Source organism: Thermobia domestica, chromosome 2, assembly GCF_964235325.1.
Source record: "Thermobia domestica chromosome 2, izTheDome1.hap1.1, whole genome shotgun sequence".
Classification (NCBI taxonomy): domain Eukaryota; kingdom Metazoa; phylum Arthropoda; class Insecta; order Zygentoma; family Lepismatidae; genus Thermobia; species Thermobia domestica.
Window position 1 is genome coordinate 198,263,209 of NC_137455.1, and position 19,605 is coordinate 198,282,813.

Below are 19,605 nucleotides of genomic sequence, written 5' to 3' on the forward strand. Positions count from 1 at the left end.
ACAATTAAACAAATATTAAATGTATTTTGTACTAACATTGCCATTATTTCATTTTTAATACAAATGTACATATTGGCAAAGTTTTTAGCTCATTTTTTATTCTTACTATCACAGATTTGATATCACAATAAATAACTCCGAAGAGAAACGTATTTGGTCCCATTTTCTACTAAGATATATATATATATATATTTTTTCGCTCGCATCAGATACTATTTTTGGCTTCAAAAATATACTCCGATATCACTCAATGCGGCTCTGTGCAGTTAAATTTTCATAAAGCACAGTGAAAATGACCATTAAATCACTACTTTCAAATATAGTATTGGCGTAAGTAACACTGCTGAAGCGTACTACTAAGCCAAGTAACTAGATTGATGTGGTGCAAATTGTCCATCTGTGCAAACCAATTCCCAGTTTCATTTTTTATCCTACATTTTTGGTTCGTTTTATTGTTATTTTGCATCCCACTTAGTTGCGATTTGCTACGATAAAAACAAGCTTGTTAATTGTTCCTCTCTCCCACTTTCTCTCTCTTCCTTGTTTGCGTTTTTTTTTTTTGTTGTATTCTGATAATTATCTTCGAATCCATAATGAAAGCCATGTATTCAAACCCCCTAACCCACTTTACAGCGCTTCATGAGAGCTCATATGTGTGTCCGCATATATACACACACACATCTCGCACGGTAGGAAGTAGTGACCCATACTGTAACAAGAGGCAATAAAAAACGAATGTTATCTGACAAAAGCCTGAAAATCGTTTGAAAAATTAACATTGTAAACAAAAGAGCGTTTCATTTGGGTCAATAACTAATTTAAGCGTAAAACCATCTCTTTTCTGATTTATTGAGTGCAGAAGGAAAATGCAGGTAAGCGCAGAACTAAGTGCTGAGTTAATAATGAGACAGGGCGAGATGAGTAGTCTTGTCCATCGTTTAATAAGTACTACATATATTTAATTACTTTTCCAACAAGGTTCGCATGTAAGTAGAATTTCTCTTTAGGTATATCTATACATACGAGAGGTATGTATATAGGATAGGGTTTCTCAACCTATTTGATATCACGACTCCCTTTTATCACATACTTTTAGCAGCGACTCCCATAAAAATTTCCTGTTTGTAATAAAACTTTAAGCTTTATGAATATTGTTCTTTGTGAAGCATTGAATTGATTTCAACATTCAGTTTTTGTTATATCTATGTTTCTCACGTATACGCAGTTTTTCGTCAGTTGCACTTCTCTTTCATTCTATTGATTTTAAACGATTTTTATTTGTTTAATAGTTCTCTCTGTATAGAAATAAATATCTCATGCAAAATAATGGATTTCATAATAATTAAATGTCAATCATAATAATATTCTTAAATATAAATATATTTCCACTACTAAATCCTAATTACCTACATTTATGTTTGTCACTTCCCTTCACAACCCTCGGATATTCCTCCTGTGACCACTTTAAATGTTCTGACCCCAAGGTTGAGAAACGTTGATTATCAAAAACCTTTGGGAAGTGAATTCCTACATGAAAACAGAGATAAAAAGAAAAAAAGATGATAGAGTAATATGGGTGTACAAAGACGTTTTCCGGAGTTACAGCGTTGAAAATTGATTGGAACGATACAAGAGAAGCCATAACACAAGAATGAAATGTCGGTAGAAAATCGGGTAAACAAATGTAGTAGTTATTTAGCTAGATTTATTAATGTACTACTAACTATGGAATATTTGGTAGTTTTCAGTTCCTAGTTGATCATCTTCCGTTTCTATAAGACCACATGAACCTTCATCTATGCTTAAAGTTAACCCTATTGATGTACCTGTTCCAGATCCAACTGCATATTAGTGTAATCTAGGTTCAAATTAAGCACTATATTTCTTTACCAAACTTGATATTACATTTCGTTGTTTTGTCTCTCTACTGTATCATTCCAACTAACTTTCACCAGGCTATAGCCCCACAGTGATGAATTTTGTATACCCATGTTTATATATAAAAAAACTGATTTTTGTCAGACTGAGTGACGTTCCCTAGAATCCCTGTACAAAATTAGGTGAATCTGGGCAAAGTATAAATCTTATAAAGGGCACGAAATAGAAGGATGTTATTGTTTTTATTGTTGAAATCGATCCCTAAGAGATTGAAAATGGAAATTGAACTACTTCATATAACTTGTGATATCATAGATGCAGAAAATCAGAATTTGTTGTCTTAGGGCATCGCTTACTCGTATACGCAATAGGCAATGCAGATAACGGAGAGATTACAAAATTCAGTTCTTGTGAGTTTTCACTTCAAAGAAAAGAATTATTATTTTTTCGTTCATTAGAATGTACGAATTCAACATGTATGAACAGAGAACGGTAGTGAAAGCTTCATTATTGACCTGCCGGAAATATCTTTTCGACATCCTGACTTACCAACATGAAACTTGATTTTAAAAGCTGCATTTGGCATACTATTAATATGACATACAATATTGGTGGCTTGCATTACACTTTCACTGATTTGAACTTATCATTACAGTTGTAGTGAGACCGCACTTTCACTGACTTGCACTTCATTATACTTGCGTTAACTTGTACAAATTTAATACAAGTCAGGCAGAAGAGTAGTCAAGCGGCAAAGCGCTCAAGGAAATGAAATACGTGCGAAGTAACTGATAAAGGATAAGAAAGCCCACTGAACGAGGTAAATCAATTATTTTCTTTACAAAAGCAAGAGATATTTAGTTAAGTTTCAATTCTGGAGGAATAAGACAAATTCAATATGGATTGTCCAAAGTGCAAGAAAGATAGTTGGATTCGCTTGTTTGACCTGTTGGACACGGTGTTCGAACAATCGATGTTTGAAATTAAGTAAATGAAAAAGTTTTAGCCTATGTCTACGTTCCTGCAGAACAGTAGTTTGATGTCAAAGTAATTCAGTCAAATTGTGTTTTTCCCAGGAACGTTGTGGGGTTGTTTTGATTTTTTTCATTCTATATGTTTTTGGGGTGCTGAATCCGAATCTGAGGTTTGCTAACAAAATTTCGTGACGCAACATCGAAAAAAAATACAAAAACAAGTGAAAAATATCAGTTTTGGCGGTTTTTTGCTTACAAATCTGAAACTATCTGGAAAGTTGTAGAGTAGTTTTGTATTTTTCAAATTCTATATGTTTTTTGGGGTGCTGAATCCGAATCTGAGGTATGCTAACGAAATTTCGTGACGCAACATCGAAACAAATACAAAAAACAAGTGAAAATATCAGTTTTGGCGGTTTTTTGCTTACTATTTTAAAACTATCTGGAAATTTGTGAGGTAGTTTTGAGTTTTTCATTCTATTTTTGGGAAGGGGGGGCTGAATCCGAATCTGAGGTTTGCTAACAAAATTTCGTGACGCAACATCGCAAAAATGCAAAATCAAGTGAAAAATCTCAGTTTTGGTGGTTTTTGCTTATAAATTAAAAACTATGAACTTTCCATAAATTACCTCTCTATTAAAACTGAAAGTACATAAAGTTTCCTACAAATTTTACTATTTTGTTTTTGTTTTACCGATAACATTACTTTATATGTATGAAGGTACAGAGTATTTTATTAAAAATTACTATTATTACATATTGTAAAAAGTACAGTTACATATTGTTCAACTTATTAAATGAACTCCGAAATTGTACAAATTCAGGTACAAAAAAAGTTGAAATTCCAACGAAAAATTATTACAATTGTTATTTTACACACGATTATACATTACATTATTATATGAGCAAACATTATATGAGCTGTTGTCGTTCAGATGGTAATGGCTGAGAAAATGAAATGTAATCTTTGAGTTTTACATCCCACGGTTATGCCGGTTAGGCTAAAGGAGACGGTGATGATGAGTAATGAATGAAATGGTGGAATGAAGAAAGTGGGAGGAAAGGGGAGAACCTCGAGAAAACCCATGCACACGGTGCTTGTCCACCACAAAGTTCACTTAGCGGGGCTGGGATCGAACCCGGGACCCCAAGCAACAGAGGTGAACGCTCTACCACTGAGCCACCGCGGCCCCTGGCCCTGGCTGAGATTCTTCGAAGGTGGCTGGTCCTGGAACATGTTCGGGTTGTTCTGTCGTCAGCGTCTGGGCTTCTTCATCTGGAAAATGAAAGAGGTCTCCAATCTGTTCTCGGTCTTCTTCTTCGGTCTCTTCTTCGTCTATATCAATGCTGCCTTCTGGGTGCTCGACGTTTTCACACAGCCTTCCTCATGATGTGCAGATTGGGGCAATGCAGGTCTGAATTCCTGCAAGTACAATTACGTTGGAATCCGTTTTTAAATTTACGAGAAATGTGCAGGAGTATCGAGCCCGGTGCAGGATTCAAAGTAGTTAGCACTGACACGAGACCATGCCTTGTCTTTTTCCACTCCCACTCGTTCGGGTCTCTTTGTTGCTCGTCAAATGTGGTTTGATTGGATAACTACTGCTGCACCTGAAAGTATATTCTTAATGAATGTTGTCGTGCAGCAACTTTCGGTGGGAGTAGTGAGGCAATGTTGGCTTTACTTTTGTACTATGAAGATACGTTGCCTGTATCTCAAATCGTTCAGGCTAGTCTCGTGTCCTTTCCCATACAGAGCCATGAAAAACACGTTTCCCGTTTCGGCAATCTCGTCTTGATGTGTATGAGGGTCTTTGAAAATATCAATGTCTGGTTGCAAGTTATTTTTCTTCTTCAAGACCTTAAGAAACGTGTTTCCCCTGATTATAGAAAGCAGAAGTGGTGTCACAACCACTCATCGCGTGCAGGAACAATATGTGCTCTGATACAGTTTTGTCAGCGGCAAGATGAGGATTGTAGAGGGTTCCAGGTGCCTTTCCTTTTTCTGCTTTCAAAAAGAAAACATTCTTTATATCAGGGCTACACAGGCCAATCAAAATCACCAAAAGGTCGATATCTTCACCCACCACTGTCACATATTCATTTGACGGGACCAATATAAGAGCTGTTCTGATAATTAGGGTATCAACGTCCTCCACAGCTTGCTGTGAATCAATTTCTGCATCATCAAATTTTTCAATTAGCATAGATATCAACCGGCTCTTGTTGGAGTTTGCAAGGAAACTCTCCTTCGAGACAGTGGGAACCATCGATTCTATAAATGGTATTGCTGCTGTTTTATTTGCGCTCTTCTCAATCGTTATGTGTGCTTGATGCTTTCACAAACTTCGTCAGGATAGCCATCGAAAATGGCAACGACATTTGATTTGTAGTTTGACCAGACATATAATACGTAATTGCTCCAAATTTCAGCATATGTCTGACAGTGGTACCACTTGACCCGATGTAACAAAAAACATCCGTCGATGACGCATTTTGTACCCTTCAAATCCACCTGTTCAGACGGTGCAAAAAACCTTACAAGCTCGACTTTATTCCTTTCCTCATCCCATGCTCATCAAAAAGAGAGAGAGGGTAAGGGCTAAGTTCGTAACGCAAAAATTCTCGCAGCTCTTCATCTGAATGTTTCACGATGGTCATTCATTGGAAGAGTGTGGTAGGATTGATGACTACAGTTCTATCTTGTATCTGAATAGAGCTGTTCATGATCGCAAGAGGCTGCACTCTTTCTCTTCGTTTGAATTTTTCAGTTTGAAAATCACTACCAACAATGCGCTGTATATCTTTCAAGCCCATCTACTTGGACAAGTGGCAGTTGATCCTCTCATCTGCAACAACATCTATACTTAATGGCATTAGATCAGTGGTCTCTAGGAAAGAAGGATGCTCGTGGAACTAATTCAGCAACTTATGGCCGTCAGTGTTGTCTTTCTCTTGCATAGTACCTGCTGTCAACGTGTTGATTTGATGTTCCGAGTTCCACTCCCGTAAAGTGCTCAATCTCTTGGCATACATTATGTAGTGCTGTCATCCCTTGTGTCCATCTTGCCACAACTCCTGCAGTTATTCCATGGCCATGAGTTAGACCAGCACTTGTCTTCATTGACTTCATTAGAGTTTGTTCAATCGCCATATCACTCCAGATGCCACACCACAATTTCTCACTCCTACGAATGGTGAAACATCCTCGGGTAGTGCAATGCTCGTATTCTGCAAATGGCATTGTATATTTCAAGTTATGCATGTCCTGGAGGTAAAAATGGCTGCATTTGGCATACAGATTATGACCACTGGAGTGAAAGAAAGGGAGCATTTCATATATGGTTCGGAGGTGTAGATTCCATTTGCTGTTTCTTTCTGCTTCAACAAAATGCTTAATCAAAGTCACTATTTCAAAATATACAACCCAGTGCTTGGCAGTGGTGTTCTGCCAAGCGTTGAAGCTGTGCTTTGAATTCTTTTAGCACATCTTTCACAATCACCTTCACATCATTAGAAAGAATCATTGTTCTGTCCATGTTGAATAAGATCTCCAATTGATCCACCATTGTTGATGAGAGGATGTCGAACCACGGACCCCACACACCAGAGGTGAGCACTCTAACACTGAGCCACCGCGACCGAATAGAGGGTGGGACATTTATAAAATCATTTTGTAGGCAGGGAGGATATAATAATTAAAATGAAAGCCTACAGAACAGAATTATATTTGCACAGAATTTAAATGTAATGCGATTTTGATTTTTTCTTACTACTGGAGACTGCATAACAGTTCAGCTGACGCTTGAGCCCGAACGGTTCGTCGTAGAAAAAGACTAAATAGTACAATTTATAGGAAATTTTATGTACTTTCATTTTGAATAGGGAGCTTATTTATAAAAAAGTTTATAGCTTCCGAGTTATATGCAGAAAGAACGGCCAAAAATTAGATTTTTTTACTTGTTTTTGCATTTTTTTCAATGTTGCGTCACGAAACTTTGTTTGTAAACATCAGATCTGATTTAAGCATCCCCCCTCAAAAAAACATATAGAATGAAAAAAATAAAACTACCCCACAACTTTCCCGCTAGGGACCATTTTGAGCACAAATTGACTGTATTAAAGGTAAAACAAATGAAACTTCTGAAAACATAAAAATAAATTAAGGAATTGAAGAGAGAATGAGATTGATATGCAAAAAAATATTTCGATCAAGTAACACAATATATTCGCGCGGTACGAATGCATCACTGACAAACTAACAGGGGAAATCAGGTTGATAACCAAGCAATAGCTTGTATTTAAGTATATAAATCAATGTTGCTTCTGTTTTAACCCTACGAAAACCAAGGAGTTGCGAGTAACATCGCGTACCAAGGGAGGTTTAAAAATGTCCGCCACATAAATCATTATTTTCTGTCTCCGAAAATGTCATATTCTTTTCTACTTTGTACTACCTATAAACTATTATATCTGAATGCACATAGTAGAGAAGAATATTACATTTTCTGCGACAGAAAATAATTATTTATGTGGTGGACATTTTTTTTATCCCTTCCTTGGTGTGCAGTGTTGCGCGTAATCCACGATTTCACTTTCAATATCATCACTCTGAAACCAGCATGTCTTTTCCGTTTAGGTGTACGGCGCTTTCCTTCAGCTATACCCGTAGGGACACTTAGGAAGAAAATGTTGAGGAAGGAAGGAAACGGCCTGAAAACAATATGTTAAGTACCATTCCAGAATTTGTCTGCTGTGAATGAAAAAAAACACGAAAATCTCACTCAGGTTGACTCCTGAGAAAGCTTTTGAAGCTTTTTCGACTGAATGTCCCTACGGGGAATGGAAGTGATGATATATGAATTAAATTCAAAAGCAATAACTTGAGTATACTCCTTCTTATTGTGAGCAATGTATACAATTTTATTAGTTTAATAGTTTAATAAAATCAGGAAGAAAACTCTTGAAACAAAATCTTCCGGGAATCGTTTGACATACGGATGGACGAAAGTTAAAGTAGTGTAAACCATTTTGGCAAAAAGAGATCTAGACAGTAAAAATAGATCCAGTAAAGTCAATCTCTTTAAACAAAAATATGAAGTAAGTCAGAGTTTCATTCTTAAAGATGTCTGATTTCAACAGATGATTGTGAAAGTTCTAGAGAGAAAGGAAACATTTGATTTCTTTATCAGAAAAATGATTTTAGGCAGACAAGAAAATATGCATTACACCACTTTCATTCAACGCCTCGATATGATGAGGAGTATGTTTTGGTGGGAGTATGCCATTGATATTCCGTTTCTAATTCCTTTCTATTTTTCATCCCAGAAAATCATCGAACACAGTACGTACGTTCTGCATTAAATACAGAAGCGTTGAAAATGTCGTCATGTGTGTAAACTACATAACTAAAATTGAGAGGGTGAGTACAACAGTGGTCTAACCCACATTTTTGAAAATGGAGAAAAATCTAGTTAAACACATGTTGCATTTTTACAATAATTATATATACGTACAATGTATGACACATTCAACCACCTGTGGTTGCTTTTGGTATATTATACAAAAAGCACATGTGTTTAGCTAGGTTTTTCTCTATTTTTAAAAATGTGGGTTAGACCACTGTTTCGCTCACCCCCTCAATTATTTTCAGAATTCTTATCCTTAAAAGTTCATAACAATTATGAATAAATAATAGTTTCATAGTGAGCATAACTCAAGACTATTGATGCTCCCGAGAGGAGAAGTACGTTTTACGAGAAACACGAAAATTCATTTTTTAGATGTGAAAATTTTCCGAGTATCATAGGCAACATTAGTTCATCCAAGTCTTAGATCTGAAACATTGTTTTACAGTTACAAGATTCATAACATAAAACTGTAAAGTGATTGTAAATACAATTAAGGAACACTTATCAACGTTTAAAGATACGCAAACCATTACACAATATACTCCAATCTATCTATCTATATAATAATAAAAGTAGAAATGAAACTGACTATGTTCGTGATTTAATAACTCTTGAATCACCCCACCGATCTCGATCAAATTTTCAACATAGATGAGGTTCGGACCAGGGATGGTTTTTGTCATTTAAGTTTGACAATGCAACTTAGTGGCGCAGGAGGAGGGAAATATATAAAACTGAGCGAAAATGACCGATATTAGTGCTGAATCCATCGTTTCTGGGATCGCTGAGATCCAGAATGACATTTGGTGCCTCTTAAATCCAAACTCAGCCCCCACACTTGAGAGATGGGAGAGGGGAAAGGGGTAAGATTTATAAAAATGATCCAAAATGACCGACATTAGTGCCGAATCCGTATTTTCGAAGTCGCTGAGATAAGCAGTAACACTTCCGATGCCGTTTAAATCCAAACTCGGCCTCGCAACTTGGAAAAGGGAGAAGATTTTAAAAAAAAAAAAAAAAGATCCAAAATTACCGATATTAGTACCGAATTCATAGTTTTTCGGGGTCGTTGAAATGAACAATGACATTTTCAATGGCATTTATATCTAAATTCAGCCCCACAACTTGGAGTAAAAGAATGGGGAATTTATAAAGGTGATCAAAAATAACCAATATCAGAGAGCGATTCTGTAAATAAAAAGTGACTGACTATGGAACACATTACTAATTTTAACCCTGCGAATCCGGTAACTGACGCTAGTAATAAATATGGCTGAAATGCTATTATATCATACCCTCCATGGACTTCTCGTGACGCGGAGTTCATGGAGGGTATGATATAATAGCAGGATATATATTTTGTACATAAGCTTACAAAATGAGATGAGAGCAAATGACAAAAATAATTATTCGAGAATCAAGACGAAAATTCTAGGACATTTACGAGAAGAGATATGAAAACAGACAACACTACAATAAACTAACACCTTAGCTTCCTTGTACCGCAAGTCTATGAGGTCATTACAACCACTACTGGATCGTGCACATTAAAAGCACTGACGTTCAGTATATTTCCCATGACTCGTGCCAGTAGCTTACTTTTCAATGTTAATATATATAGTAACTGAGCTAATTATGTAAAAAAAAAAAAAAAAGTTACTAAATTGAAACCATTTTCGATATTTAATGTGAAACGTTTTCGATATTTAAAAAAAATGATTTTGCAATCACTAGACAACGAATCACTATATTACACTAAAATTTTGATTATTCGTGCCAACATGTGTTAGATATGTAACAGCTGTCAAATGATAAATACAAGGTGTCCCTATGAACGGAACATCTTCCTGAAGAGAAATAAGAATGTCAGAGATTTTTCTTTTGTCAAAAAAATCGGAATTTCAAATCAGGTTATTATTATTTCCTATCACTTTCACGCACACAGAAAGGACGAAAGAGGAAAATGTGCATCAAATCAGGAATTTCAAATGCACGGGGGCAAAGGTCTCATGTTCTTCTCTTGTAAGGAGTCCTTGGGAACCTCATCTCGGAAGCAACGGCTTCTTCTTTTCTTTTTTAGTACTTGTTCCACCCTGCACCACGATCAGCAGGACAAAAAGTACGGAAAGAAAGAAAGAAAAAGAAAAGAAAAGGGCAAAAAAGTAGACGCTGTCTCCAAACTCTTTCCAACTAACCCATCGAAGAACCTCCATTTGATTGATTACGTTTTCCATGCCCAGGCATAAAACTGGATGTTTGGCAGCAGCTCTGCCTTTCTGGAGGACGAAAAAGAACGCAAGAATTTGATTTTGGAAATACGACATCAACATGCTGAATGAGAGGGAGGCAGTCGAATAAAAGAGACTCAAAGCTGGAAAAGAAAAAAAATATACATATATATACTAAATGGTCTCTTACCTATTTGACCATCTCAAAGTACATGTCTGTACACATGTATGCAGAACTTGTAGGATAAACAAAGAAATTGTGTGATTCTACGTAAACAAGTTTAGAAAACACGTTGATAGTCGACATAAAATGGTACACTGGATGTTGTTGCAGCTCCAACAGAAATTACTACTGGGATATTCCTGTCAAAAATAAATAAATAAACAAAACACTACACTGTCACTAGATCACATTACTTTAGTACGTTTTATTTACAAAGGAAAACTAATGAACAATCTTTGGCTGAATGTTGTATAAGCTCCACTGAAGTCGAATTTTGAACGAAATTTAAAACTGATGTGTTTTAAATTGTTTGTTTTTAATATCTTGTTTTTAAATCATTGTAACCCCTTTATTTGTGAACGAATTTTTATGAAACTAATATATTCAAAAAAAAAAAAAAAAACATAATTGGAGATTTTGAGCACTAGCACACAGCACCACATGAGCACCAACATTTTCAATACATTTCCTTCAACAGAATCGTATATTTAAAATTATCGTTTGCAAAGTATTTTCTGGAACTTTTTTGACCACGTTGGCTATTGTTTTTTCTGGTTTATCCAAACGGTTTTCTGTTGTAAACCTTCTTCTTAAAAGAAAAGCTATGCAACTCCTCGACGAGTATCGCATTGGAACTTGCACATGGAAGGACATAGTGAAGGATGGAAATATGCTTACTCTTACGATTCGCAACATCATCGAACTGGAACCGTTCTCCCATAGCCCCTGAAATTTATGTACTCTGGTCATACATGCCAGAATGTGATACATTGGAACCTCTTTTCTGACGAAGACAAATATTGCAAAATCAAGATGATAACAGTCGGTGGTGATTGGGATCTCTAGTACACCTTTGATGCGTACCGATGTCCAATGGAACACGATACGTACACCGATCGTAAGTTCCAAACGAACAAGTTTACCCGGTGGAGAAAAGGGACACGCTGAAACCACATCGCAAAAATGATTTTCTAAGCTTATTATTATTGTTATTAGTATGAATATTATTATTATTATTATTATTAGTAGTAGTAGTAGTAGTTGTTGTAGTAGTAGTAGTAGTAGTAGTAGTAGTATGATTTGTATTATTAATATGAACAGTATGATGAGTAAAAATAATAATAATGAGAGGATAAATACAACAAATGTACTGTTGGGTCCGCTCAGTAACGAAGGGCTTCGGCCCGTCTTGAGTGTCTTCTAGCACTGCTATAAAGGCTTTAGAATTCACAGACAACCATTCCCCAGCCGTGATTCGAAGTAGGGACCGTTGAGTTGCTGGCTTGACGCCTCAACCCACACGAACACGAGATCTGCAAGAAGAAGAAATAGAACCCTAGAAATATATATAGGATGGCCCATTTTAATCTTTCCACGGAAATATCTCGAAAACGGTTGAACATAAATGAACTGAACAAAAACAAAAATAAGAAATGCTATGGGGCAGATCAAATGGCGATGTCATGGTGCCCTCCAGGGCCGCTCTTCAAGGGGGCCCGGGCCCCAAATATAAAACCTTAAATGGAAACATGGGTCGACTGTCACCTCATTCGATAGGTCTTTAAAAACTAAAAGGCGATGTGGCAAAAGATTTTTCATATCGGTCACCGTATTCAAAATAGCCTGCAAGATATGTTACCTGCATCAGATGAACGTCCAGTAGCACTAATATGAAAACGGTTCAACATAAATGAACCAAACAAAAATTCAAATATTAAATCAACGGGGCAAATCTAATGATGTTGTCGTGGTGCCCCCTAGGGCCGGCTTTCATGGGGCACAGGCCCAACTTAGAAATTTTAAACGAAAATATGGGTCAAGTGATACCTCGTTCGATAGATCTTCGTACACCAAACACGATTGGTGTGGCAAAAGATTGTTCATATGGGTCACCGTTTTCAAAATGACCGCCTAGACATGGTGCTTCTATCAGATAAAACGTCCAGTATCACTAATATGAAAACGGTTGAAGATAATAACGAATGAATAGAATAAAACTCCTATAGGAAATCACAGACGGTATTTATCATTCCAGGACTCGAAAATGTTGCAACAGAGGAGAAGATGATTAGAGTAAAAGTGCCATAATGCAAAGGAGGAAATCTATTTCCTAGAAAATCATTGTTCCAACGTCCTCCGTAACTGGGTGGGTGAAGCGGGACGGAAAGAAACGGTGAAATTGCAAATGAGAACCTTACTTTTTGCAAATTGTATCTACACAACAAAATTATCTGAAATGTGATTTTATAACAGATAGTTGTCTGTAATAGAAAAAAGTTGTAAAATTCTTGTTAAATATTACTTTCCATTTTGATTGTAGGCAATGATTTGTGCAAAAATAAATCAACTGAAATGCTAAACCAATTTGTCGAACAATGCAATTTTAGAACAACGAGAACAAATGTTGGTTTTGCTCAAAAGTCGTCTGCGCAATATTGATTCAATACTTCATTACAGTACCAGTCACTTGTACACCCAAGTGTTTCAGACAAACCATACCTATCGCAAGTAAAAGTGGGGTTCTCATTTAAGATTTTACCATTCATTTTCGCATCATCCACTTACGAAGGGAGATCGGAAAGATACATTTTTAAGAATTAGATTTCCTCTTGAGCATTATCTCATTTATACTTTAATAATCTTTTTCTCCGTTGGATTATTCTCGAGGCGTGGAATAATAAATACCTTCTGCGATTTCCTATACGAGTTTTATCCTGTTCATTTATCTCCAACCGTTTTCATATTAGTGGTACTGGACGTTTTATCTAATACAGGCACCATGTCTTGGCGCCCATTTTGAATACGGTAACCGATATGAAAAATCTTTTACCACAACACTTTTTTAGTTTTTAAAGATCTATCGAATGAGATATCACTTGACCTATGTTTTTCCATTAACAATTTTGAAGTTGGGCCGTGGGCCCCCATGAAAGACGGCACTGGGGGTCACCGCGACATCATCCGATGTGCTTTATGTCATTTTCCTGTTTTACTTTTTGTTCTGTTCATTGTCACAACTCTGTTTAGTGTTTGAAGGTCTATCGAACGAGGTATCACTTGCCCCATGTTTCCATTTAAAATGTTAAAGTTGGGCCCTGGGCCCCCATGAAGGGCGGCCCTTGGGGACACCGCGACAACACCATTCGATTTGCCCCATAGTATTTCCTATTTGAGTTTTTGTTCAGTTCAATTATGTTCAACCGTTTTCGAGATATTTCCGTGAAAAGATTAAAATGGGCCACCCTATATATATATATATATATATATATATATATATATATATATATATATATATATCAGGCCTATATTATATATATATAAAGGCGCGGATCCAGGATATGATCAAGGGAGGACTAAACCACGCTTTGCTTCTTTATCTAGTGTAAAGCAGGATTGAAGCTCATTTTATTCAGTGTATACCTGAGCGTTAAGGGGGCATATAGCCCTTATAGCCCTTCCCTTGGATCCGCGCCTATATAAAATATAAACAAGCAGTGTTACCAACGGAAAATTGCAAGTTGTATTTTCTCAAATTGCACTATGTAAGGTATTATCTATTGCTAATTTAGGTATTAAATAAAACCATAATACCACATACATTATTCAGTGTAACAAAGGACAATACAGTATCACTAACATCAACATTTTGGGGATCTCTAATAACTCAAATAGCATAGACGGTGCAATGCGCATCATTTGTATCTTAGCGTCAAATACAGGTACTATGATCATGGTATAATATATTTCGAATGAAGGAAGGAATAAAGTTACAAGAAATGAAAAATTTAACTTTTTCTAAAGACTTTACTTCGAAAACGTACTGATATATCACGTCTCATCATGAAGATGCTTCCAAAATACTTAAGTGATCATAATGTCATTTAAAACAATTCTTATTTCAAACCGTTTCAGAGATACCAAACACATGAATAGTGATTGTTTTATTGCTTAAAATAACGCATTTGTGTTAAGTTTTTATAATGATTGTTGTTTTAGTCTGCTTCTATAGCATTACAACAATAGTTTTTGGTTATTTTAATTACAAGTTGCAGTTCCATTATTTTAAGCAGTATTGTCAACTTAAATAAATTGCTAAATATTATTATAAATGTAGTGCAAACAACGTAACTAAGCTGCATAATATTTTAATAACACGTAATTTGCTTTATGGTGCAAGAATGGTTTTTCATAGTCTTTGGGCTATTTATAATGTTAATGTCAAAGTTTTCGTTCCAGCAATACATGTAAATGCAAATTGTAACTGAAATTAAAAGTAACTTATAACTTTTCAGTAACACTAGTTGTTCCCCTAAGCCTTAGGCCTGATGTACACAAAACCATGTTTAATTAAAGGTTCTAAATACACCCTAGTTACATTTCACTTGTTTTAGTTTGACCACCGACCACCTCAAACTCGATCCATACCATATAGTTATATGCAATTATTCAAGGACTTACAGTTAGTAATACACATTGTGTTGATTTTTGGTTTGGTTTGTTTTAGTTTAACGTCCCATGATTATGCTAGGGCGTCTAAAGGAGACATGGATCTAATGATTATAATGGAATCCGAACCACTTCGGTCGTTCAACTGTACCGCCACCGGAAATCGAATTCGGGACCACGCGAACCGAAGTCAAGCGTGATAGCCGCTAGACCAAATGGAGGTCCTCACATCGTGTTGATTTAAATTATTGAGTCAGTGTTGCCAGATTCGAAGATCAAAAAGTAGCGTGTCTGTGCTCCAAAAGTAGCGGATTTGAACTATTTGTAGGCCATATATATACAGTAGAAATAAGTTATTTGACAACTAATGACTGGTACTAATTGAATAACTTTTAACATGGGCTGGAAAATGTGCTGGACCTATTGCAAGAAATTATGATCGATGAACAAAAACAATTCTAGACAGGATACCACGAGATAAAAACAGCCTAGGAAGCGTCCTTATACAAGAAGATTTGACGAAATCAAAAACAACTGGGGAGTAACCTGAAAAAGAATTAAAAGAATTGCTCTAGATAGATAGTTGTGTAGAAGACTTGGAAAGACCTTCATCCAGCAGTGGATTGACAATGGTTATTTATTATTATGGCTATGATTTTATTATGTCTGGACCTCAGAGGTAAACTAAACCAAGTCATAATTTTGTAATTTTACAAGAGAAGCGAAAAACCAGTTCCTTAACTAAAACATATAGTAATGTTTTCAAAACTATACTAAGTAGTTACAAAGTAATAGGATGCTTTTAGACTTACATTGTTACACCACTAGAAAGAACATAGTCTATTAAAAAAGTATTCTTAACTCAATTTCGACCAAAAAATGACTTAGCATAGGCTACCTCTAAAGTTCATGTATATGTTTACTAGGTAAGGTAGGGTAAAAACATTCAAAATTTAACGAAATTCATACAGCGAAAAACAAATTTGATCCTTCATATTGCAGCCAACTACGAAAATTAATACAAAAGAAAACTAGAAAGTTAAGAATCACTTGTTTTGCCGGGACAGAGAAAATAAATACATATAGCTCGAATTACCTATATACTTACATAATATGTATGTCCATGTGTCGCAAGTAATTTTCAAGCAATATAAAATTTCAGCGTAATGAACGCATGAAATCTTTGAGTTTTACGTCCCACGATTCTGACGGCTAGATTAAAGGAGACGGTGATGATGAGTAATGAACGAAATGGTGGAATGAAGAAAGTGAGAGGAAACGGGAGAACCCCGACGAAACCCACGCACACGGTGTTTGTCCATCACAAAGTTCACTTGGCGGGGATTGGGATCGAACCAGGGACCCCAAGCACCAGAGGTGAACGCTCTACCACTGAGCCACCGCGGCCCCATGCACCGCTGAGAAGTCAGGAATAAGCTTAATCTATGTTACGGCACTGGATATATGCTTATATAATACATTACTACCTTATAAACTTGTATAAGAAACAGAAGGTACTTAAAGTGAGACGCGAACTATACGAAACGTAAGACTTTGAATCTAACTTGTTTGGTGATTGAACCCGAGACCACAGATAGCAAAGATGAGTGCAGTAGCTCCCATCATAATGTTAAGGAAAGTGTCTGGTTAAGGTTAAGGTTAAGGTTAAGGCCTATTTTAAAGTGTCAATTAAACACTGAGATGTGAAACGGTAATAAAGAAATTGATCAATTTGAAACAAAATATATGCTAGTAATCATTTACTCTATTTGTTAAGATAATGAAAGTTATATTCTGTTTTTAAAATGACAATGAAAGCAGAGTGTTTTCGATAATAACTGAGAAATTGTAAAATTTCAATTTCGGTACGATTAAATACATTCGTACTGCTATGTGTTGCGTTATCCGTTAGGAGATATTGAACAATTCTGATTCAAAGGAATTAAATAAACTACTCTGTAGTACTGGAGTTAATTTGATAGAGTTTAATTGTATAGGCAGTACTGAGGCTATTTGAGACAAAGTCTATTGCTGAAAGTTTTATCTCAAGTATGTGATACCCACTGATGATTGAACCCGGAACACACGCATAGAAAGCATTAGCGTTAGCAATTTAGCTACGAAGAAGTACATCATATCATAGTTCTGTCAAGAATGAAGGCAGAAAGTAAGAACCGGAAACAACAGGCTATACGATAATAATACTTTCTCAAATTTAATTTCATACTATTTATTTCGAGACTTTCGAGACGAGACCGAAACCGAGACCGGATTTTTGACTCGAGACGAGATCGAGACCGAGACCGCTACTTAACAACCGAGACGAGACCGAGACTGTACGAAGTTTCGTCTCGTCTCGTCTCGATACCATCCCTAGTTCCATTTGACATCCGTTCGTATCAAAGGCATACTAGAGATCCCAATCACCACCGACTGTTATCATCTTGATTTTGCAATATTTGTCTTCGTGAGAGAGAGACATGCCAGTGTATCACATTCTGGCATGTATGACCAGAGTACATAACTTACAGGGGCTGTGGAAGAACGATCATTCTACTTCCGGTTCGACAACGTTGCGGATCGTAAGAGTAAGCATATTTCCATCTTTCAATATGTCCTTCTACTTGTGCAAGTTTTAATGCGATACTCGCCGAGGAGTTGAATAACTTTCCTTGTTAGTCAACCTTTACAGGATTAAAATCACAGGTCGTTAAATTTAGGTTGCGCCCACGCCTCCTAATTCAAAAATCCCACACGTACACCACGGCTCCTAATCCAACAACCCAGGACCTTATTATGCAACCATTCGCAGTCCTCCTTAACGTAATGTACGGCAGACATCGTGCATGAAAAGAGACTGTTGTTTGTTTCATTGTGAAATAACGAACCACACATAAGTTCTAAACATATTCAGATATCAGTCACCATTCACCGTTTCCATAAAGGAAGCAATAACAAGTACAGATGACTCAAACCACATCATACCTTTACCATCGAGCGATCGTGGGATTTTCAAACACACATATTTGGATTATCACATGCCCAGAAATGACTTGTGTCCGTTCATAAAACCATCAACATGAAATACTACCTTATCACTCCACAAAATATTTTCAAACAGTTCTTTGAACACTGAAACGGCCAATCATCACACAAACCCAAGAAACTTTCTACCAATCCCAGCTGCCTGTCACAATTATCAAGAAACAATTATTGTACGGTTGTAGATAATTTTGAAATCACAAAGATGTCTATAAACACTATTTATTTTTAATTTTATTTGAAATTTCTTTACTTATAAACGGATATTTGTGAGGCTAGTATATTAACAAAAAATAGCATTTGGCTTCGTGTGATGTCTTTTCAGATTTTCATGCCTTGAAAGAGAAATTCTTCCTCAGAATAGTGGCAACTGCATAAAGTCTGACAAGGAACGGACATGAACTTTTTACCCGGACATCCGAATCAAACCTAGTCCATTCGATATACATAACAAAGGTATGTTCCTGCCCAAATAATTAGGTGCCAGGGATAAGGGAGTAAGTCCCTGAAGCCCATTGATCCTGCTAATGTAAATAAAATCGTAGACTCGTTGTTGAATAGCTATTGCAACAACACAAATTTCTCTTCAGCATGAAAGAATCTTTCCAGATGTGCTATGTATTGGGACCCATAACGTATTTGAAAATAAAAAATTGGAAGAATGCCGGGAAAATTCCCTCCAGAAATCCCCGTCATCAACTTTGGATCCCTCTGGAGTGGGCCCTGTAAAAGCACACAATCCAAATGTATCTTAAAAATACTATGGGGGATAAGAAATGTGCGTACAGAGTTTTGTATTAACAGACGCAATAGATATGAAGGAAAAGCTTGTATATCAATACATGCTTGTATATCATGTTTCTCTTAATTCCGGATCCCGGCTTTTTGGGCTATTTTTTAGACTTTCAGTCAAGCAGCTACTGCATCGCCACTATTTATGCTAGGATCATGGTTCATACTTCATTCTTTTCAGAATAGAGCTGGCATTCAAATGGTACCACTTGCATGCTCATACCATATACTAAAAGGCGGGAAAGATGATGTCAAAGTGAAAATTTCGGAGGGAAAATTTTTTTTTCGAAATTTGCCCCCCCCCCCTGAACCCCCCCTGTGTGAACGTAGCCATCTAAAAAATTCTGATAAATAGTACTTGGTATACTGAATGCGTGTGCCAAATTTCAAGTTTCTATCTTGAATAGTAAAGGCGGGAGAAAGTTTATCAAGAATTCCCACAATGCCCCAAATTACCATAAAACACTATGATCTCAGGGAAAAACTTCCTGCGACTTCCCTAATTACCCTAGGGTCATGTGTCGCCCATATTCTCTTATGAATAGAACTGCCTTTCAGGCGGTAGCATCCACATGTTTCCATCATGTATCTAAGGCGGAAAATTCCCGAAA